Below are 25,137 nucleotides of genomic sequence, written 5' to 3'. Positions count from 1 at the left end.
CAGTATTTTCAAATAATATTTTAATTATGCTTTGTGAAGTTTAGTGAGTTTTTTATTTCTTAAAAATAAATGAGGTAAATCTCATCAGAATTATCTACTCCTATGGATAGCAATTTATATGAAAACCCCTTTGATCTACGATGGCATTACAAGAACCCAATTGTCTCACGCTGTTCATGGAAGTCAGTAATAGGACACAGACTGTGATGCTATTAAAGCAATTCGGTACCAGAATATTAGGATGTCTGCTAAAGTATCACAGATGAGTGTCAGAACTCTATATGATGCTGGTAGAATGTTGTAATAGTGTATGGTTTCCTTCTTTTTACTGTTTAGGCAGTAAATAATATTACTAATGCAATTATGTTTCTATGTAAATCATAGACTCCAAATTCAGCCCCAAATCATAGCATTGCATTCATCACGCTAAAATGAAAATATTTCCTTTTCTAGAAACAGCTTGATACTTCAACATAGTTTTCAAACTGTAAAAATTTTGTTGAATTTGCTTTTATTATATCTTGACAATCTAAGGAATAAGTATTAAATCTTAGTAAATTTTGTTAATCTATTTCAAAATATGTCAAGACTCAAAGCAGTAATTTTGTTTTTATTGTTAAAAGCTGAGTAAAGCACTATTAATGTCAGAAAACGAAGCTGTTACTTTACATGGCCGTGAAAATTTTCTCTCTGAGAAAAAAAGTTACCCACTATCTTCTTATCAGAAAATTCACCTTCACTTTTCATCAAGTTCAACACCATTTAAACCACATTTAACCACAGCAAAATTTTTTCTGATTTTAAATGTGAGGAAACCGAGCCATTAATATTCAACAATTTTTCAAAACTTAAGCTGACTTATTGAACACATATTAAAGAATACATTCTAAACAATTGCTTACCCATTAAGACAAAGCCACTATTTCTTTCTGATGGTACAGAAATATTTCGTGATGCTTAGATTATGAGATATTATCAGGTCTAAGGATTTTGGAATTGATCAAATTTATGTCAAAATCATTATTATGGAGTATGAGAAATTAAGCAATTTTGGGGGTTTTGTGGGGAGAAAGAGTATCCTGAGAATAACAAGAGCGATTTAAAAAATACACAAATATGTGCAAATGAGGTACAATGCATTGTGGAACACATTGCATTCAATTAGAAGAAGATAACAAAGTTTACCTGAATAGGCATGGTAGAAAGTTATCGCTTTTGGTGTCTACAATCTTCTACAAAATAATAGCCTTTGGTCATTTTGAACATTATCAGCACTTTTCCCCTGATAAAATTCATAGACAACTGGATGGACAAGCTTCTGAAAATAGACTGGGACAGTTGTCATAATTCTAATAAAAGCTTAATAAAACTTAAAACTATCTCATAAGTCCATATGGACTAAGTTTATATTAGAATACCAGCTGTCTCTGTAGTTACCTCAATCTATACTGCTGGCTTTGTAAAGTTTCTGTTGAAATGAAGAGTGTTTATCAATGAATCTTTTGGACTCCTCAAAAATAAATGTGGATAATTATCCAATGAGATTTTTATCACTCATTGAAATTCTCAAGAGGGCTGACCCAGTGGTGTAGTGGTTAAGTTCAAGTGCTCTGCTTCCGTGGCCCAGGGTTCACAGGTTCAGATCCCAGACATGGACATACACGCTGCTCATGATTTGGCAGTGTCCCACAGACAAAATGGAGGAAGATTGGCACAGATATTAGCTCAGGGACAATCTTCCTCACCAAAAACAAAAAAACAAAAAAGCTCAAGAAATTTCCTTCCACTTGGCAGTGTCTACAGCTTCTTGCTTCCTCCCCTCAGCTACACAGGTCTCCTGTGCATGCAATACATAATGTCTCGCTTAGCATTTGACCATGTTCCAGAGCAATCTATGCCAAACTAGCACAGCTTACCAGGTCTTTTTTTTTTCATACAGGAGTATATCTTAAGAGCCTGAACGAAGTTTTCTATTCTATATGCATAAAGATAAATCCGCACTCCTGCTGGGGGCCATTTTCACAGCTTCCTCTCCAATAATTAAATGATTACCAGTGAGCATATAACCCACAGAATTTAGAGAATCAAAATATTTTTCTTAATACCCCTTTTAGCAAAAATGATTTTATCATTATGCTTCCATTTTTTTAACATTTTAAATAAATTTGCTACTGATTAAGGCAAAGGTTATTTCTTAGCAGTTTAATCCTCTTTACACAGTTAATTAGCATCAAGTGTTTTATTTTGTTGTGCAAATTTGCTGGAGTATAAAGCTCTGGGTGTGTGTCTTAAAGGCCTATGATAAAGTTTGGTAATGTAATATACAGCATTGACAAAATAAGTGTCTTTCCGGTAAACCATTTTTGAGTATGAAAATGGGTCTGAATCAGTTTACCAATCTGAAATGTATACATTTTAAGAATTAAAAGATGATAATATTTTACCTTTTTCTTACTGTAATAGCATGTGATGAAATCACATCTTGCAACAAAACAGAAATTATATTTTCCACATTCTGTCCTGCCCAAGAGTTATCCTTTATATATCCAGTGATCTTGTACACATTCATTCTTGTGAACCTAAGAAATATTTTGAGATAGCTATTAAACAAATGGAAGCTTTTGTCTCAAACACTTTAGGAGGGAGAAGATATTAAAGAAATTTTAAAGTAAAAATTAAATTGAGTAAGGACAGGAGAGAATGTCTGGGGAGTCCTGTGGTCATTTAAACATTCACATGCGAAAAACATACACGATCTGGAGAAAGTCAGATACTTGATATGGTACACGTTTACTTGATATTGCCCTTACCTGCAAACATAATGGATTCTTCGAAGGGAATCAAATAAATGTTTTGTGTCACCAAAAACAAGGGAGACAGATAAGATACAGAACTTGGTAAAGAAACCTTATTTCTCAGGAAGGAGGCAGGCTTGACTTAAAGAAGGGCTCTAGGTTCTAACAACATAATTTGCATTTAACTACCTAATGTTTATGTAATGTTCACTGTGATATCTAAAATAAAAGTATTTTTTTAAATCTGTATAGCTTTGAATACTACCATGACAGTAAACTGCATCAGGGCAGTAGAAATAGAACAAATTAAAGAAATGACAGAGGACCATCCTTTTTAAATTTGGCACAGAGAAAGTGGAGGGGTCACGGATAAAACATGCACCACCTACAAAGCTATCATGAGTATTTTACCTCCCCAAATAGAGAATATAACTGGAGTATTACTTGATAATTCTATACTCATCTTTGCAATCTAAAAAATTAAGTTCTAAGAAATAAATACATGATTTTCAGTTGCCAAATTCAAATATGAATCAGTGACTTCTCATATGATTTTATCAAGTAGATCCTTTTAACTGAAAAATCTCTAGAATAAATATACTATACTAATTCCCAATTCTAGAAAATAAGTTTGGAGTATCTTTGTTTTCTTTATTAAGTGAGTCTAGTGAATAATAATGAAAGACTTGGATCAAGATTTTTTTTTCGTTGTGAAAACTTTTTATTTTTAAAGATCCTTTAATTTCGAACACTTAGATTTTAAGACTTGTTTGCTATATATATTTTTCTCTCCTATTCCAAATATTTTTAAATATGATTTTTAAAAATTATGTTCTACACAATTTAACATGTTTGCAACCCTACTGTCATATTTTAATAATAGGTTATACCAGCCCTGATTTCAAGTTTTGTTGGGAAATTGCAAAGTATGTACCATAAAATAAAGATGAGCCCATCTTCAAGGATATTTTTATATATCCCAAAGAGTAATATGCTAAACAAAGCTATAAGAAGGCAAATCTACCTTAACTTACAGTTTCATTTTCTTAAGATCATTTTAAAATTATCCTCGCAATATCTTTTTTTCCTGGCAATCCTATAAAATGCTTTTATCGGAGGTTCCACTGGTTCTCTGCCATCTTCATGCAACTAAGGAGAAAGGCCTCTCACTTTTTTTTAATGTAGTGGAATTCTCATCACCTCTCAAAAGAAAAAGAAAGAAAAGCATTCATTTTGAGTGAGACTTTTTAGTTGCTACTCTACTTCCTTCAGTTTCTCCGAAATCACTAAAAGGTTGGAAATAGTAGGAAATTTCAGAGTTGCACAGGCACATGAATCAAGTCTTCAAACTTAATGGTGAAATAGTATTGTGTATGAATCGAGGTGCTCTGATGAAGGGTTATTTTCAGTAAACGGTGAAAGGTTGACAGTAGTTGCTTTGTAGATGCAGAAAAACCAAGCTGATATCAATCTTATGAAATTGTTCGTTTAATGGTAGGAATTTTTTAAAAAGAAAGAATTTCTTTGGAGTACTGATTTTAAGCCAGGGAATACAGTTCCTGGAAACTTCTTATGAAATTGTAATTGACTCAAATTTAAAATATCAGAAAATAGAATAAAGCAATACAAAATTTGGTCTCCTTGTGTTCATTATTGTACATTATTTTTTCTGTTTGTTACTCTATCTCGCTCCTATAATAAAGGTCATAATTTGAGAATTAAGTTGCTGAACATCAGCCTATGTTTATACACTTTGTTTGTTGCATCTAAAATAGTCAGATTGAGAAACCAATCTGAGACTATAAATTTACTAGGATTATGATGCCAAATAAGACCCTCTTCAGAAAAGAGAGCATTAAAAACATTGTTATTTTCAGGAAAAAAAAGATGTGATTTGTAATTGAATTCTATATTCTCTAAGAGATAGAATGAATTAGTTCATTGGGAGAAGTAACACTGGCTTATTCAAGGAGGAGCAGTCATTCTAACACCGTGTGGTCTGAACGTTCTTGTTTGTTTTCCATCTTCACTCGGAACAGAGCTTTAGGGATCAGATGAAGTGGTAAAGAATGAAATAAAAAGGGAAAGAGGAGGAGATGGAAAGTGAGGGAGAAGTGACACAGAATCCAAAAGTGTTGTCTTTAAGGCCTACTTTAATGACTACCGTAAGAACATCTTTGAAATAAACCAGCTGGAGTCCATACTTTCTCCTTTACCTTCATAATATATTTACCCATTTCTCAAACTTTGTATTATACTTAATGTTTTTAAGTGTTTTTGAAATTTTTTCCTTTGAAATAAATAATTTTTGTGGAAGCAAATTATATTCTATTATTTCTAAAGAAAAAATGACACACATTGAATTAAAAGTGAAAGTTCTCTTTAGCCTTTTCATATTTTTAAAAAATTATTTCTTTTTTTTAAAGAGATTTTCTTTTCTAGGATTTACAGAAAAAGAGAAGAACAGGGAAGTTTGAGAAGTACTTCAAATAATAAAGACAATAACAATGCATTGTTCCAGAAAAGGTGATGGCAACGGTTAGAAACGGAAGAAACAATTGCAAGGGTGATATATTTGCTGTCCGTTTGCATCAGTTGGACTCTGTTCTTTTGAACAAGTTTTGTGAGGGAAGGGGAGGTGATGATACCTCACATCTCACTTGGGACGCCCTTCCTGTCTATCCTGGGGTTGATATTGGGTTTGATTTGTTATTTTTATTAGCCTATTCAGCTAGTTTAGGCTCTAATTCCCACAGACTATGGAAAAAGCAAAGAAAAATGGGGAAGGGTCAGAGTATTTTTCGTAAGCTAATAACCATAATAGTATTATATTTTTCATATATTTTTAAAGTACTATTCTTTAAGTCGGATGTAAATAGAAAATATTTGGTATAAATTTGCAAACACCAGGGATTGTTTTGAACAACAATGAATGAAAAAACTAACTGCTTAAAGAATGCTCTAAAAGGATTAAATTTTTCCTGTTATTAGAATGTATGTTGTTCTATAAAATTAGTCAAAACTACAGTTTATATTCAAGGCCCATGTGTTTAATAAACTATTATCTTGCTAATGGAGTTCTGTTAAACGTGCAGAACTAGAATAGTGATCAGATACAACTTTCAAAACTGGTATGTATGTATAACCTACTTTTTAATGAACTGCAGTTCATTTGTCTTTTATACAATGTTAAAATGTAAATACACTGTAAGTGATATACAAGGAAAATATTTACTGACTGTATTTCTTGTGGATGACGAAAATGACTTGATTTTCAGATGTGTATTAGTCAAAAATACTGAAAATATATGCTAATCTTCTAGAAACCTTTCTGTTTTGATATTTCAACAGATGGATAAGGACTAATGGTTTGGAAGTAAATGTATAATCTGTTGGGCTTATTTCATCTTTTTTCATAATTTTTTACTCATAGATGCATGAAGAGCAAATGAAAACTGCTTTATAACTTATTTTGTGTTCAACCTTAAGGATATTATCCAAATCTTCCTCTTAAGTAGCTATTTTCACATTTCAATTTCCAATGAATAAAAGCATCTCTACCCATGCAGAGTCTTCTCAATATCTTTAGCTTTTTTATTGTTGCTGTTTCAGTTTTTATTTAATAGCTGCTACTAATCAGTGAACAAATAATTGCTAGTTCTTACTGATGGATGTAGTTTTATTCAATAACTGTAATGATTACACATGTCTTATATGTAAAGCAAGATGAGAATTTTAAAACTGCCTTAAGAAAAGCAACATATACAGTAAATATATAGGAGCATGGATTGTCATTAGGTTTGATCATTTCTTTACATAAAATTACCATAAACAAAATTCTAAAGTATGATGGCAAATTCATCTTCAATGAAGTTCCACTTAAATGAAGACAGTTTATTCTGTTCTCAAATTCCTCTCGCAAATAGAGATATCATTTAAGAAATTACAATAATTCATTACAAAATGAAATACTGATATACTGAGAAAGTATTCTGTAGTTTTATTTTTTATTTTAAATCACAGCTTTGCTCATTCATATTGAATATATAGATGTGACATCTACTTCAAAACTCTAGAAAGAAAAACAAAAAGGTTTTGGACTTCTGCTGTTGGATTTAGGTAAAGTAAGAACTACCCTTACCCTCCCGTCTGAAGAAGGCAAAAATGAGACCATTTATATATGAAACAAGGGCTTTCAACACATTGGACATTAAACAATGAAGGACAATGATCTTAGAGAGACAAAAACTAACAAGAAGAGTCCTAAAATTATCTCAACTCATTGCTTAGAAAGAGTTTCCAGTTCCCAGTGCAGAGTGAGAGAACTCAAATGAAGCTCAATGATCTCAAGAGTTAAGGAGAGGTAGCTATGAGTTCAGGGAGGTCAAGGTGACACATGTTCACAGGGCAAGGTACCAAAGAGAAGAGAACGGCACAAAAAGAGAACTCCCAATATCTCATGAAAGTCTTCCTCAAGGCACCAGCCAAATAATACTAGTGCATGAATAGAAGAAAACTACACATCACTGGGTAGAGAACCACCTGAATGATTAGAGGGAACAATTATAGATCTCACAGAGAATCAAGAATAGTTCCTGTTCCCAACCACCATAGTGGAAAACCTCATAATTCATAGGGAATTGTGCTCAAAAGATTATGCCTCAGCAGCAGGGGAAAATAGTCCTAGAAACAATGTTGCTTTGGTTCCATCTAATAAAATTTAAAATCAAACATGAAAAAATCAAAGTTCAAGGACACTCATAGGATTACAAAAATATCCGGTTTTCCAGAACAAAGCACAAGAATATTTATAAGAATATGCAACATTTGATCCCAAAGAATATAAAAATAAAATATCTGATATCCAATCCAAAATTGTCAGGCTTGTAAGGCAACAGCAAAGGCTGACTCATAATGACAAAAGTAAATCAATTGAAACCAATCCAGAAATTACACAGAGGATAGAATTAGTAGAAAAAGATTTTTGAACGGTTATTATAAGCTTATTCTGTAATTTCAGAAAGCTGGAGGAAAGGTTGGTTATGTTAAATACACACACGGAAGGTATAAAAAAGACACATATCAAATTTCAGAGATGAAAATGACATGTGATTTTAAAAAATTAAGATTAAGAGCAAAGTGAGACAAAATTAATGAGCTTGAAGACATAGCAATAAAAACTAACAAAATGAAACACATGGATAAATAAAGAGTGAAAAAAAATGACAGCACTAGGACCTGTTTCTAGTAGCATAATATCCATGTAATTGGAGTCCCTGAAGACAGGGGGCTTATAAAAACTTTGAAAAACCGATTTTGAAATATAAAAGATTTATTTATTTAAAAAATTTGTTTTTGAAAAAACAAATTTAATGGAAACTATTAGTCCATAGACCCAGGAGGCTCAATGAAACAGCATATTAAATATGAAAATAATTACAACAAGGCACATCATAATCAAATTATTTAAAACCTGTGATAAAGAGTCAAATCTTAAAAGCACCCACATAAAGGTGATACACCTGCACAGAGGAACTGAAGTAAGCGTGACAGCAGAATTCTCGTTGAAAAAACTACAACCCAGAATACAGCGGAGAAATATCTTTAAACATCCTGAAAAATTAGAAAGGAAAGGAACTACCAATCTAAACTTCTAAAACAAATGAAAATATCTTTCAAACTGAAAGTGAATTAAAAGCTTTCAGACACACAAAAGCTGAAAGAGTTAATTACCAGAAGACCTGCATTAAGAAATGTTGAATGAAGCTCTTCAGGCAAAAGACATATGATACTTGAATTGGTAACTACCTGACAAAATACAAAATATGTTTGTTCGTATTATTTACATCAGTTTATAGCTAATTACTATTAAAAGCAAAAATAATAACTACACATTAAAGATTTATAGAAGTAAATTGTATGATAGCTATAACACAAAAGTCAGGATGGAAGAAATGAAAGTATACACTTGTAAGGTTCTTATACTAAATATGAAATGGCATAATATCACTTGAAACTAAAATTGATAAGGTCAAGAAGATAAAAAGCTGCTACTGGAGTGTAAATTAATAACTGCTTATGTCACTGAAATTCTTGATATTAAAAAAAATCAACTGGATTAAGCAGTGATGTAGTAAATTTACTTTATAGAGCAACTCCTTATCTCATCACATGCTAGCATTTCAAGTATTACTGTCATAATTAATAGAGTTAAAAAGAAGGAATTTTAAATAAGTATAATTAATGTGTTCAAGAAAATAAAGAGGCCGTCAGTGCCGTCAGCATCATGGCAGAGTGAACTTGCCTAGGACTCTCTTCCCTCCACCATACAATCAAAAGGGGCATCCATACTCCAACAGAAGACCTCCTAACAACACAAAAACCTCAGAGAGACACACAGCCACATGATGGAGGGTGGAGAGGCTGGAGCCCCCCTTGGAGGAGCTGGAATGGGGTAAGAGAAAACTTCACTCCCTCCCTTAAAGTCTATGATCCACGACTGTGGGAGGATCTGGGAGGAGCAGGGGAGGGGTTGCTCATTCGCAGGATCACTAAGGACTCCCTAGGGACCTTGCAGCCCAGAGGGAAGCCCTCTAACTAGGCAAAAGCTTTTGCGGGGGGTGACCTCATCAAGCCAAGGCCCCAGGAGACCAGATAGCAAGAGCTGATCAAGAAACGCCAGACTGCATGCAGGAGAAAGCACCCTGCCCATACCTGCCCATACCTGCCCCACACCCCACCGCTCCACTGCCTGGGATATCAGCTAGGGGCAGAGGGCTCAGAATACAAGGCTCTTCACCCCCACCCAGTGGCCATAAGCTCTAACTGCAACTGAATAATAACAGAATGAGAAAGACCTGATCTTCCAACATCAGACACTACATCAAATCGCCAGATGAGAGAAAACGACAAGCACCCAGAACTCAGTCCAGAGGACACAGAAATATGTAAGCCAAACACCAATGAATTCAAAATAGCTATCATCAAAAAATTCAATGAGGTAAAAGAGAACGTAGAGAAACAATTCTAAGACTTCAGGAGCTACTTCACAAAAGAGATTGAAACTATAAAGAAGAATCCATCAGAAATATTAGAGATGAAAGGCACAATGGAAGAGATAAAACAAAATACAAATTCCCTGAATGCTCAAGTGGATATCATAGAGGAGTGAATCAGCATAATTGAAGATAGACACGGTGAAATGCTCCAGACAGAGGAGGAGAGAGAATTAAGACTAGGGAGAAATGAAGAAAGTCTCTGAGAAATATCCAACTCAATTAGGAATGCAATGTAAGAATTATAAGTATTCAAGAAGGTGAAGAGAAGCAGAATGGAGCAGAAAGTGTGCACAAAGATATGATAGCAGAGAACTCCCAAATCTAAGCAAAGAGGGAAATACGTGTGGAAGACTCTTCCAGATCTCCTAGATATGTCAATGTAAAAAGACCTACCACAAGGCATATAGTAGTAAAACTGGCAAACGTGAATGATAAAGAAAGAATACTAAGGGCAGCAATGCAGAAGGAAATAACCTACAAAGGAACCCCCATCGGGCTTTCAGCAGATTTCTTGGCAGAAACCTTACAAGCTAGGAGAGAATGGAATGACATATTCAAAACTTTAAAGGACAAGAATCTTCACCAAGAATACTCTATCCAGCAAAAAAATCCTTCAGATATGAGGGAGAAATTAAATCTTTCCCAGATAAACAAAATGCTAAGGGACTTTGTAGCCATGAGACCCCCCAACAAGAAATCCTCAAGAAGGCCCTCATACCTGAAAAAAGAAAAAAAGTGAGAAAGGGATCACAAAACACAGAGTAAGGAGATAAATAGGTAGACAGAATCAGAAAAAGATAGAAAATATTCAACTACAGCATTAGGCTAAAGGGAAGGAAAACACCAAAAACAAAGAAAATCTTGTCACTTTAACCATGAACTCACAATACAAGTTGGAATAACATATGAGAAAAACACTTTAGGAGGTGAGGAGGAAATGGACTGAATCAGTTTAGACTAGGACATAAGAGGTCATCAGAAAACAGACTATCTTACACACAAGATTCTGAATACAAACCCCAGGGTAACCACTAAACAAAAGCAGAACAGAGACACAAAAAATAAATAAGGAAAAGACGAAGGAACACATCATAAAAAACCATGCAATTCAATGTGTAGAGCAAAACACACAGGATGAGAAAAAAAGGAAATGCAGGAAAACAAGTGATAATGAGAGCATTAAGCCCTCATACATCAATAATCACCCTAAACATAAATGGATTGAATTATCCAATAAAAAGACAGAGAGTGCTGAGATGGATTAAAGAATAAGACCCAACAATTTGCTGCCTGCAGGAAACACATCTCAGCTACAATGACAACCACAGGCCCAGAGTGAAAGGGTGGAAGACGATACGCCAAGCTAATGGCAAACAAAAGAAAGCTGGTGTCACAATACTTATATCAGACAAAGTAGACTTCAAGATAAAACAGGTAAAGCGAGACAAAGAGGGGTAGTATATAATGATTAAAGGGACACTCCATCAGGAAGAAATAACACTTATAAATATCTATGCACCCAACACAGGAGCACCAAAATTTCTAAAGCAACTATTAACAAACCTAAAAGAAGATATTAATAATAACACAATAATACTAGGGGACATCAACATCCCGCTCACATCAATGGACAGATCATCCAGACAGAAAATCAACAAGGAAACAGTGGAATTAAGTGAAAAGCTAAACCAGTTGGACTTAGAGACATATATAGAACACTCCATCCAAAAACAGCAGAATCCACATTCTTCTCAAGTGCGCATGGGACATTCTCAAGGATAGACCATATGTTGGGAAAAAGGCAAGCTTCAATAAATTTAAGAAAATTGAAATAATAGCAACCATAGTTTCCTATCATAATGCTATAAAGCTAGACATTAACTACAAGAAAAAAGCTGAGAAAGGGACAAAGATGTGGAGACTAAAAAACGTGCTACTGAGCAAGCAATGGATCATTGAAGAAATTAAAGGAGAAATCAAAAAATATCTGGAGACAAATGAAAATTTAAAAATACCATACCAACTCATATGGGACGCAGCAAAAGTGGTAGTAAGAGGAAAATTCATCCCAATACAGGCTCACCTTAACAACCAAGAAAAATACCAAATAAGCAATCTCAAACTACACCTAACTGAATAAGAAAAGGAAGAACAAACAAAGCCCAAAGTCAGAAGGAGAGAAATAATAAAAATCAGAGCAGAAATAAATGCTATTGAAACAAAAAAGGCGGTAGAAAGGATCAATGAAACAAAGAGCTGTTTCTTTGAGAAAATAAACAAAATTGATAAACCCCTAGCAAGACTTACAAAGAAGAAAAGAGAGAAAGCTCAGATAGACCAAAGCAGAAATGAAAGAGGAGAAAAAACAACAGACTCCACAGAAATACAATGAATTATAAGAGAATACTATGAAAAACCACATGCCAACAAAATGGATAACCTAGAGGAAATGGATAAATTCTTAGACTCTTACAACCTTCCAAAGCTAAGTCAAGAAGAAACAGACAATCTGAACAGACCAATCACAAGGAAAGAGATTGAAACATTAATCAAAAGCATCCCAAAAAATAAAACTCCAGGACCAGATGGCTTTCCTGGGGAATTTTACCAAACTTTCAGAGTGGATTTAATACCTATTCTTCTCAAGCTATTCCAAAAAATTAGGGAAGATGGTAAACTTCCTAACACATTCTATGAGGCCAACATCACACTGATACCAAAGCCTGGCAAGGACTGCACAAAAAAGGAAAACTACAGGCCAGCATCGCTTATGAACATAGATGCAAAAATCCTCAACAAAATTTTGGCAACCTGAATTCAGCAATACATCAAAAGGATTATACACCCTGATCAAGAAGGATTCGTACCAGGGACACAGGGATGGTTCAACATCTGCAAATCAATCAACGTGATGCACCACATTATGGAATGAGGAATAAAAACCACATGATCACCTCAATAGATGCAGAGAAAGCATTTGACAAGATCCAACAGCCATTTATGATAAAAACTCTTAACAAAACGGGTATAGAAGGAAGTTACCGCCACTTAATAAAGATTATATATGACAAACCCACAGCCAACATCATACTCAATGGGCAAAAACTGAATGCCACCCCTCTGAGAACAGGAACAAGACAAGGATGCAACTATCACCACTCTTATTAAACGTAGTACTGGAGGTTTTGGCCAGATCAGTTAGGAAGAGAAAGGAATAAAAGGAATCTAAATAGGGAGTGAAGAAGTGAAACTCTCACTGTTTGCAGATGATATGATCTTATATATAGAAAACCCCAAAAACTCCATCACAAAACTAATAGAAATAATTAACAACTATAGCAAATTTGCAGGGTACAGAATCAAGTTAAAAAATCAGTTGCTTTTCTATACTTCAATAACAAACTTACGGAAAGAGAACTCAAGAATACAATTCCATTTGCAATCACAACTAAAAGAATAAAGTACCCAGGAATAAATTTAACCAAGGAGGTGAAGGACATATGCAATGAAAACTATAAGCCACTACTAAAAGAAATAGATAATGACATAAACAGATGGAGACAGATTCTTTGCTCATGGATTGGAAGAATAAAAATAGTTAAAATGTCCATACTACCCAAAGTAACCTACAGATTCAATGCAATCCCAATCAGAATCCCAGTGACATGCTTCACAGAAACAGAACAAAGAATCCTAAATTCATATGGGGCAACCAAAGATCCCCAATTGCTAAGGCAATCCTGAGAAAAAAGAACAAAGCTGGATGCATCACAATACAAAATAAAATGTACTACAAAGCCATAGTGATCAAAATGGCATGGTACTGGTACAAAAACAGGCACATAAATCAATGGAACAGAACTGACAGCCCAGAAATAAAACCACACTATATGGACAGCTAATCTTCAACAAAGTTGCCAAGAACATACACTGGAGAAAATACAGTTTCTTAAATAAATAGTATTGGGAAAACTGGACAGTCACATGCAAATGAATGAAGGTAGACCCCTATCTCACACCATACACAAAAATAAATTCAAAATGGATCAAAGACTTGAAGATATGCCTGGAAACTATAAAACTCCTGGAAGATAATACAGGTAGTAGACTCTTCGACATCGAAGTGAAAAGTATCTTTTCAAATACCATGTCTTCTCAGACAAGGGAAACAAAATAAAAAATAAACAAGTGAGAGTTCATCAGACCAAAGAGCTTCTGCAAGGCAAAAGAAACGAGGATCAAAACAAAGAGACAATCCACCAATTGGGAGAAAACTTTTGCAAATCATCTATCTGACAAGGGGTTAATCTCCATAATATATAAAGAACTAACATAGATGAACAATAAAAAACAAAAGAACCCGATCAAAAAATGGTCAGAGTAAATGAACAGACATTTTTCCAAAGATATACAAATGGCCAATAAACACGTGAAAAGATGTTCAACGTCACTAATCATCAGGTAAATGCAAATCAAAACTACACTAGATACCACCTGACACCTGTTAAAATGGCTATAATCACTAAGAGTAAGACTAAAAATAACAAATGTTGGAGAGGGTGTGGAGAGAAGGGAACCCTCATACACTGCTGGTGGCAATGCAAACTTGTGCAGCCACTATGGAAAACAGTATGGAGGTTCCTCAAAAAACTAAAAATAGAGCTACCATATGACCCAGCTAACCCACTACTGGGTATTTACCCAAACAATTTGTAATCAACTATCCAAAGTAGCATATGCACCCCTATGTTTGGTGCAGCACTATTCACAATAGCCAAGACATGGAAACAATCCAAGTGCCCATCAACTGACGATGGATAAAGAAGATGTAGTATATATACACGATGGAATACTACTCAACCAGAAAAGAGACAAATTCATCCCATTTGCAATAACATGGAAGGACCTGGAGGGAATTATGCTAAGCGAAATAAGTCCCTCTGAGAAAGACAAACACAGATGATTTAACTCATATGTGGAATATAAACAAATACATAGACAAAGAAAACAGTTCAGTGATTACTAGGGGAAAGGGGTGGGGGGGCTCAGGGGATGAAGGGGAGCACTTAGGTGGTGACAGACAAAAAACAATGCACAACTGAAATCACATTGATGTAAACTATTATGAACTCAATAAAAAAAAGAAAAGAAAGGAAAAGGTGTAGAATATCAGTATATAGTTAGAATACTAGGAGTCCTTACCTTGCATGACACTGTACTAACTGAAACATGTGCATGTTGAAACCATGTCCCTGCTTTGAATAGTTCCAGAGACTAGAGAGCTGCACAAAGCAAAGACACAGTTACAATAGGCAAGAGTTTCAGTTAACAATACTGTCCAAAGTGAGGTATGTCTGCATATAAAAAAGATTCAAATGGAAATTCTAAAAGTGAACAATGTAATGCATAAGATTATGAACTCAGTAGAGGGATACAAAAATAGAATAGACAGCCAATGATAGGGTTACTGAAATGGAAGACAAGTCAATAGAAAAAATGCAAACTGAAGTACAGAGACAAAAAAGAGTAGAATATACAGAAAAGAGCATGGAAGACACGTAGAACAGAGTAAGAGGTCTAACATATGTTTAATTACAAGCACAGAAAGAAGATGAAAGAGAATTGAGCAGAACAATATTAGAATAGTTAACTTCTGAGAAGTTTCCAAAATAGATGAAGAATATCAAGAAGTTCTGTGGGTCCCAACGAAGATAAATACAAAGACCACATGCAGATATGTATAAATGAGGTATTTTTTCAAACTTTACATTTTTAACAATTATGTAGTAAGAAAATGGAAGAGAATTGGATAAGGATAATCTTTTCAGATAACTGGGGCTATTTTTCTTTGATATATACAAAAATTGATAAATGGTAGTTTTATAAAGATAGTCATAATATGGGATATGAAAGAATATCACCAAACTTTTTGTGTTGTGGTACATTCAAATCCATTGACCCAACTTGCACTTTGAACGGATCTCGCTTCTATGCATTCATTTCATAACATCAAGCATTAGTCACTTTGGAATAATTGTCAAAAATCAAAGACAAAGAGAAAATCTTGAAAATAGAAAAAACCTTCACTGGAGAAACAATATGAAAGAAACCAGAAAACAGGGGATTGGTATATTTAAAGTGTTGAAAGAAATATGCAGCACATTCTTCAGCAGAAGTAAAATGATTCCAGATAAAAACATTGAAGTGCGTCAAGGATGAAGAGCATTGTAAAGCTTAAATAAATGGGTAAATATAAATGAATATTGACTGTTTATAACATTAGTAGTAATGTTTTATACGGTCTCAAATATATGTAATTAAAATATATGGCAAGAAGGAGTATAATAGAGTAGAGCCCATGGGGATAAAGTGTTTTAAGTTCCTAGCATTTTTGGAAAAGGGAAAAGAAATGCTTGCGTTACATTTTTAATACTCTCAAAATTTGTCTTATTGTCCTAATGCAAGGATGCATATGCAATCCTTAAGTTAACCACTAGAACAAATGGGAAAACATAGAGGGAAATATTACAAATAAAGAATAATTGATTTCAAAGAATGAGAAATAAAGAATCTAGAGACATGTATGTCAAATGAAAAACCTATTGTAAGATGATCAATGTAAATATAATGGACTATATAGACTAATGTTTTAAATATGAAGTTGAACCTGTAGGTATCCTATCAAATAATGATGACATTTATTCTGAGTCTTGTCCTTTTTTCCTCCAATAGTTGGGCTTATTCATTACTTCACTCCTTCCTATATACACATTTCTATGCACATAAATATAAAGCTGTTTATAACATGATAATTAACATATTTAAAATGACATGCTAGGTAATTGGAGAAATAATGCATATACAAAGATCACTATGACAATACAAGGCAGAATGTGTTAGATGTAGTAAAGATCACCTCCGAGCTTGTTCTACGTATATTTTGAGACCAATGGCATTCTGTACAAAAAGAGCAGGTGAGGTTAAAGGTACAGTCTTGCCTTAAGCCGGAGTTCTCTTTTTCCAACAAACGTTTAGGTCAATTTGGAGGCCGAAATTTTCGTCACTAAAAATGTCTTCGAGTTAACTAAGTGAACTAACGAAATTAGTGTCCATTTCAGGAGAACTTCAAATTTTGGCGCAAAGAGAATGTAGCTCTTTTCTTTGGTTATGTTTTCCCATTTGTTTATTGTCATACATTTCAGTAGCCAGCTCCTCGTTCGTCCTGATGATCTTATCTTTCTCTGGAACTAAATCTGAAATGACATATGGTCAGCCAAACTTTCAATTTCAGTTGCAAAGTCGCTTACAGCAACTTTTAAAAACCACATGAATCTTTCAGAGCAAATTAGAGTCAAGAAAACCTTCACTAAGACTGCTACTAGGAGACAGCCACTTCTAAAGACACCTCCCGGCAATAGTGGCACATACACAGGAAAAGAAAATCCCTTATTTTCCAGAGCTAAAGAACACTTTTCGAAATGACTCTCACCCCTGACAATACAAATAAACTTTTACTTAAATTAATTTGAAATGTCTTTATTTTGGTAATCATTTATTATTAATAGCAAAAAGCCTATATTTACTAAGAAGTATCTATCAAAAATGACAAAATTAATTTTTTATATCATTTATTTTTATGCCACTGTAAGGAAGGTATGATTATCATCATGGGTTTCGAGATGAGGAAACTAGGCCTTAGACATGGGAAGCAGATAGTGTCAGCTTCCCAATATGGAACTGGAGTGAAAAGTCAAACTTGGACAATCTGAGTTCACAGTGGAGGTGATTTTACCCACCAACTAATTAAATTATGAAGAAAACAAATCTGTCAGTCAAAAAATAGTATTAGAAATTATCAAATTAATTCATATTTTACTGATGGAGAGAATGTGATATATCTAAAATAAAAACCAAATTGCTGCTCAATACGTGCTATAGGAATTCAGTTAAATAGAAAAACCAACAAGATTAGAAATACATAAAATTTCTTTTTTCAATAAAAAGCAAGGAAATAAATCTATAGCTACCTGTTAAGTAAGTACTTATTTTCTGGATCACTGGTGTTGAAGGGTACGGCTTTGATAAGTCACTGGTTGGGCATGCAATATATTTACCATGTTAAGAATAAAAAGGAAATAAAAATAGAAATTCCAGGGAATTAGTCAAGGACAGAAAGAATCCTCTTTCTGTAGTTCAACAATGAAAATCCCAGTGTAAAGTAGATATGCATTCGGATCAGTGGGAAAGGGGCCTAGGAATTAGGGACTACAGTCAACTCAGGGATCCAGATCCAGCCTCAAGTATTCCTGGCATGTCTAGCAATCATCCTGCTCATGAAAATAATGATAAAAAATAACTACTATTATGATGGAAGCGTATTACTGAGCCCAAATTAATGCAATGTTAAGAGTATAGGTTCCTGAGTTACGAAGGACTAGGTTTGAATAAAGCTCTGACATATATTATTTCTGCAACACTGTCCAAGTCACTTTACTTTTTCTGTCTAAGTTCCTAATTCTTGAAAGCATCAACCCAGCTGAAGCACTCAGGTGACTTGTCTGAGCCTTATTAGGAAAAACAAGACCCTGTAAACATTTACAACTTATTCATTGTCTTTGAGACCTCCGCCCGACATAAAAGGAAGAAAGCTTGAATAATTAGTTTTAAGTTTAGCCTATAAAATCATGTTCATACCAAGAGTCACTGTGCTACACTGCAAAAGTGGACCAACACCTACCTAAAAGTCAGAAGCCCATTTTCTAGACTTTCTACTTCTCGTCAATTTCTCTAAATCATTAAAGAAATAACCCTACTTGAAATGGGAACAAAGCCTTTACTTCTCCCTCTTTTGCAATTCCTGTTTTTCTCCTTTTTTCTTCTCTTCTACTTGAGAGGGCAGGAGTTCAGTTGTGTTTCATCTAAACTCTGTGATTTTTGTGTCTGCAAACATCTGTGGAGGTGGCAGACATTGATTTGGTTCTATCTCTGAAACTAGAAAATGTACCTTTTATCTGATCAAATGCACTAAGAATAAAAAAGGGAATAAGATATTCGCGGCGATTCCTGCTGGCTCCACATTATATCCTAGTTACTGGTAATGCAAATATAATGCCACAGACTGATTTTCAAAATAACTCAAATTATTATATATGTTATGTGTACATACTATATATACAATGATACCACATAAATTCTAAACTGAACACTTTTGAATTCTAAAGATCCACCATTATTTGAATTCACAAAATTGGAAAAAGATTATGCGTAATAAAAGCTACCTAACAAATATTTATTGAATGAATAGAGGCACTGTATAATACTTCTTAGTAGTGCTATATGCAATATAGACAGAAATTTGGACACATATCAAGATTTCATAAAATATGAATTACAGATAAATGTTGTAACGGCATTATATTTTAACATGAATAGGTTAGAACCTTTATAAAATTCAAAAGAAATCTAAGTTTTTTGGGAAAACTTTATATTTGTCTTAGGTGGATTATTAAAAGTTAATTTAACTCTTTGAAGTTAATTTATAAAATTTTAAAGCCAGTAATTTCACTGATTATTTAAAAAATTGTCAATGTACAGATAGATGTAACTTGTGGAGTTGTATATATTTTGGGAGTTAAATATGTTCTATTATAGCCTTTTTATTTAAAATAATAATCCACAAGTACATATTTGCTTATATTTTAAACTTCTTAGTAATTAACATATAGCAGTTTCCAAAATACTTCTATTTGAATTATCACAAAAATAACTGAATGATAAAACTGCATTTCAAAATTTACTTTTAGTTTTCTATCACTTGATATCCTATTTAATCTCTAATATACTTCAGAGTTTCCCCTCCAAAGATCATTTAAATTAAGTAATCAAATTTCAGGTAAGATTGTGGGTTACAGATTCTTTCACTTCCTATTGAAATGCTTTTAAAGGCCATAATGAGGTGGAAATTGATATAGCTTTGAAAACTAGAAATATCACTATAAATCTTCCTGATCTCTTGTGGACTTTCTACCTTCCAAGGAAAGATGGTGCCTTACCATTTAGTAGGTGAACAGGCAAGGAGAAAGAAGGATTTTTGTCTTCATCCATATTTTAAGTTCTTCATAGAATGTAAGAACATCTTCCATAAGGTGAAGAGTTGGATGTTAAAAAATCACATGTATTTGTCTCAAATTCAACAAAGTGTTTTTTATACTTAACGTATTTATTTAAATTCAAAAAAAATCAATAAAAGTCTTTGACATAGAAAAACAGGCAAAGAACGTGGTTAGATGATAATCTGAACAGGAATGCAAATTGCTAGCAAACATGAAATATTCAAGCTAGTATTAGGTTGCTAGCATTAGAATCATTCCAAAGTAAGACAAAATAAAGGTAACTTTTTTTAGGGACTTTTTTTGTTGTTTTTATGAAAATACTCTGTGCTACAGAAGGCATAACACATACTCTTACATGCAGACACTAGGATTCTAAAACATAACATTCTGAAAAGCAATTACACATGGTATATAAAGAACCCTGAATTAGGTATAATTTTTTTGGTTCAATCTTCCATTCTATAATTGATTTTAAAAGTTGTTTAAAGAAACTGAAAGGGATTTATATTCCAGAATGTTCCCGCAGTGTTGGGAAAACATCTAAATGTACCACAAATAAATAAATAAATAAAGAGTGGTTAAATCAGTTGTTATGCATAATCAACGAAATCAATGTTTTCAAAGGCTATTTATTGGCATTAGCGAATTTATTTAAAAAATGTAGATAAGAGAAGGAAGAGAGGGAACAGTATGTTATGACATAAATAAACCGGGAAATTTATTAGATAATATTCATAGAAAATAAAGGTATAATATCACCTTTGCATGTTTGGAATTTGGACACACTTTTACTCTAAACAGTGACAATTTGAGAAATATTAAGCATTATTTCACACAAAAACTCCACAGGATTTACAATTCCTAATCCCTAAAAAAAAGAGGAAAGCAAACAGAAGAGACAGAGAGAGAGAAAATAATGGAAATATGAAGAAGAGAAGGCATAAAATAAGCTATTGGAAATATGAACAAATATATCAACTAAAATAAATATACACTGGTGACATCTCAGTACTCAGGAGTCAGTTAACTCTTCCTACACATATAAATAAAACCTCATAGAAAAGAAAAAAGGTGGAGAATCATACCAAGACTCAAAACGAAGGCTTAGAAAAATTAAAAGCCAGTTACAAGGGTGTGTGTAATAACTAATCACATGTCTTATGGTGGCACAACTTGGAATGACACTTTACTACTTGCAATAAAGTAACATACAGTCAATTTTTTTGTTGTTCTAGTCTTAATTTTTAGTGCTTTCCAGATTTTTAGTAATGAACATATGTCTCTTTTTAAATCAGAAAAAAAAAATCCAGTAGGTATAAATTTGTCCAATACTACTTGGTGTAAAAAAATGATAATATTTCCCAAATCAAATTTCTCATTCACAGAGTGGAAAGATGTTCAATATCAGTTCATATCTGGGAGAACTTTGGTCTCTGAAATCTAGTTGAGACTAGAGAAAATTGGGGAAAGTCATTCTGCTATTCTGTTTTTCTTGTTAACTACTGAGATTCCTTGTTCAACGTTTTGCGTGCCCTTTCAAAGAAGGGTAGCTCTACTCCTTCATTCTAAGCTTGTCTGGGAGGTATTTTGCCATATATCCAGCCTCCTTACACAAAACACACAGTTGTACCATGAGAATGGGCCTCAAATTTCCTAAATCCAAAACTTCCCTTCTTAGTCTCAGGGAAGCTAAATTTTTCTTTCTCAACCAGGGGCTGCTTTTCCCTTATTCAACACACAATACCAATTACCCTTAAGTCCTCAATCCTAGAGTGATGGATATTTATAATCATAGTTCAGGGAGACTGACCTGTCAGATGGATCAGGGCCACAATATGGTGCAGAGTCCTACAAGTCACCTGCAGTGCCAAAGCCCTGTAAGATCCCTCTATTTGATGGAATATGGGGAAGGCCATGGAGTCCTGGGAAAACTGGGCAGGGGAGAGGCACCCAGGGCATTTGTAGTAGTGACTATTAACAACACCCATGGAAATGCTTCCAGAATTTAATACCCAGTATCCACACGTACTTGTTGAAGATCAATTTTGCCCAACCATCTCTGACTAAGAAACTCAGTTCCCTTGAATGAGTCTGAAAAACACAACCAACTACTGAAATAAAAAAGCAAAACCATGATACCAATTAGTTTTTTAAAAAATTTTACCAGTTTACTCCAATATACATTTGTTTTGAAAACAATAAAATAAATGACCCAAACTTTAACATAGATGCCATTCATCATATCTCTTCAATTTTCTGTTTAAATCTTAGATGAAGTCTGTATAGCGATGTAATTACAGTACCTGATTTTTCTGTCATACATTAGGTAAAACTAGAATACTCATGTAGGTAGCCTATGTTCAATTGAAAATTATATTTCCATTCACAGTCCTTCCAGATTTTACTGCTGAATTATAGATATAGTCTAATATGCAAACATAAAAGTATTTTCAAATATATAATTTTTAATATTCATTTTGTATCATAATAAGTTTTTAAAAATCAGGATGTTTTGAGACATTCTTCAGTTGTTTATTCCTCAGTGTTTGTGTTGTTCAGATGAGTGATGAAAATGTCTGTTGGTACTTCTACAACACTTAACTTCAAGATGGAATGATTTCAAATGATTGAACATAACGTCTATCTATCCACAGAGAATCCAGGGCGTGAGGTGTGATATAGGAACCCAGAACAAGATCAGAAAAGGTGAATTTTATTAATAGTTTTTCTCTTCACCCTGGGCTGTCAACTTAACCTCACTGTTCCTTAGGATTGACACCAGTGTGATGAAGATGAATAATACAAGAGTTAATATTATCTAGACACATCAGCAAATATCTAACACATTTAATATCAGAATTTCATAGAAAAAATTTTCTTAATGAACTTGCAGTTACCCACCTAGATCAGAATGGGAAACAGCACAGACTATATGTTTAAATCTAAACTAAATATTTAGAATTATAATAAACCATTCTCCTTTTTGCACATTTTACTTCTCTTTGCTCTTGGGTTCTAAGCATATTCTTTGAATTTTACTTTGTTGCTGATTAGCAATTACAAAAATAACTACTGACCCTATGACCACCAATTAAGGCAAACTCTAGGCAACCTAACTCTTTGGTTCCTTTTCATTAAAAACATAATTTGGGAAAACAAATCATGCTGAAATTAATAGCATAGACATAATTTTCTTAAAGATTCCATATATCTAAAGTCTATAAATAGGTTGCATGCGAAATGTGTACTAAAATAATACAGCTCAAAACTGACATATCTTCAGTTTTATCATCCTTCAGTAATCATGGCAATGATCTAATAGCCTTAACCAGAAAAAAAAAGTTTTACATAAACTTGATTTTTTTTAATGTTTCATTTCTCCCCAAAGCATCAGAAGCACACACAACAAAATAAATCCTAGTTACATTTGAGTGTCGAATTAAAATGCATGTGGAAATGTCTAGGAAACTAAATGTAAGTCAGTCTGTCTCCCTGTCTCTCCCTATGCTGTAGTCTGTCTTGTGTCTAAAGTCTGATCTGATAACCTCTTCCTAAACCACAGAAAATCTACAGAAGAATTTTTCAAAATCTTGATATATAAAAGGTTGCCTTACTATCAGGAGTGTGGTGTCCATTGAGATATTTTTTCAGCGTGCATTTCCTGATCTCAACACTAATGGTTCTGCTTCAGTAGCCTGTGAGTGTGGCCTACACACAGCATTTTTATAAATGAATCGATGATTCCAATGGAACCTGTCTAGCCTCCAGTCTAGAAACCTTGGCCTGGAGTCCTCTGCTTTTGCGAGCCTGAGCGTCTTGAGATGCAAGTTCTACAGGGAATAAACTGCCAAAGACTCGACCAGTTAAAACTCACCATAGTTCATAAGCTCACTGCCCAAGATGTATAGCCCTGTAGTATCAGTCCTCACGCTAGTTTCATTCCCATGCTGTGTGTACTTCCACTCAGTTACAACAATTTACTGCTTTACATGCTCAGCCTCTTGATAAGGTTTCTCTCTCCACCTCCCAGCCTTATCCATAACTTGGGTCAAGAATGAAATGAAGATAGAAAGGAGCTGATGGAAAAAGAATAATCGTAAAGTGGCGCTTCCACCGACATACTAAAGATTTCTCACTCTCCGCATATGTCCATCAGTCCTTTTAGCTCTCTCACGGAAAGCCCAAACGCATTTCTTCGCCTACCTCATCGATGTCTCCTGCCCACCTGTATTCAACCTACCATCCGCTTCCGCTATAGTTCTTTCAATCACTTTCCACCACACTCAAATTCTTGTCTTCTTTGCCTTTTAACATGTGTACTCTTTGTCCCTTTCTCCTTGTGCCCCTTAAAGGATAAAGTCCTATCATGGTTGTGGTGGGAAGAGCAGGACTGTCTGAAAGTGACCCAGGGAACCTGGACAGCAAAATGGCTTTTAGTGGGGAGTTGCCTTCTCCCAACATGAAGGACTAAATTCACACTTAGTTTCTCTATCGACTTGTCTCATGTTTTTCAATTTCTTTATTGGTTTTCTCAGCGGCTGCAGGCAGAGGATGACTGCGTCTTTCCCAGCCGCTCTGAAGCTGGCCCACCTGCCTCCGCGCAGCCTGTGGCGCAGCCGAAGGTGTGTCTGCTCAGTCCTTCCTGCCCTGCTTCCCACTGACGTGCGCCGCCTGCAGCCTGCACATGGCCAGGCTCGTGGTAAGACCGTGGTCTTCGCGGACCTGAACGGAAGCAATGCGCGCTGGGCTCAGGACTTGTGCCTCAAGGCCTCCACCAGCCCCACCAAGTTGAAGTCCATCTCCGGTGCCGGAGACCTCGCCCTCCTGAGTCCCAGCTGTCCCAGGGCCTGGCTGACCTGGCCCGAATCGGGCGGCACTGCCACTCTGAGAGCGAGCCCATCTGCGCTCCTGGCCGCCGCGTCACCACCCCTAGCTGTGCCACCAATGAGGACAGAGCCTGGGTGTTCCAAGGCTAACAGCATGACGGAGTCTTCGGAGTATGAGCTCATCAGGGCACCAGGCTTCGCCCTCCTGTGCCTCGTCGTGGAAGACTTCGTGAAGGACGCAGGCGCCAGCTTCAGGGTCAGTGAGCTTGACGCCATGCACCTGTGCTGGACCGCTACCTCATCACTTTTTTCCTCTGATGGAATAACTGGGACATCACTGAGATGA

General features: G+C 34.7%; 1 pseudogene; it reads left to right on the top strand.

The window, feature by feature from the left end:
• The first annotated feature begins 140 nt into the window (after positions 1-140).
• On the top strand, positions 141-25,137 carry LOC124242641 (glutamine amidotransferase-like class 1 domain-containing protein 1; annotated as a pseudogene).

Source organism: Equus quagga, chromosome 7 (assembly GCF_021613505.1).
Source record: "Equus quagga isolate Etosha38 chromosome 7, UCLA_HA_Equagga_1.0, whole genome shotgun sequence".
In the NCBI taxonomy this organism is placed as follows: domain Eukaryota; kingdom Metazoa; phylum Chordata; class Mammalia; order Perissodactyla; family Equidae; genus Equus; species Equus quagga.
This window is presented reverse-complemented; position numbering and strand designations above follow the sequence as displayed.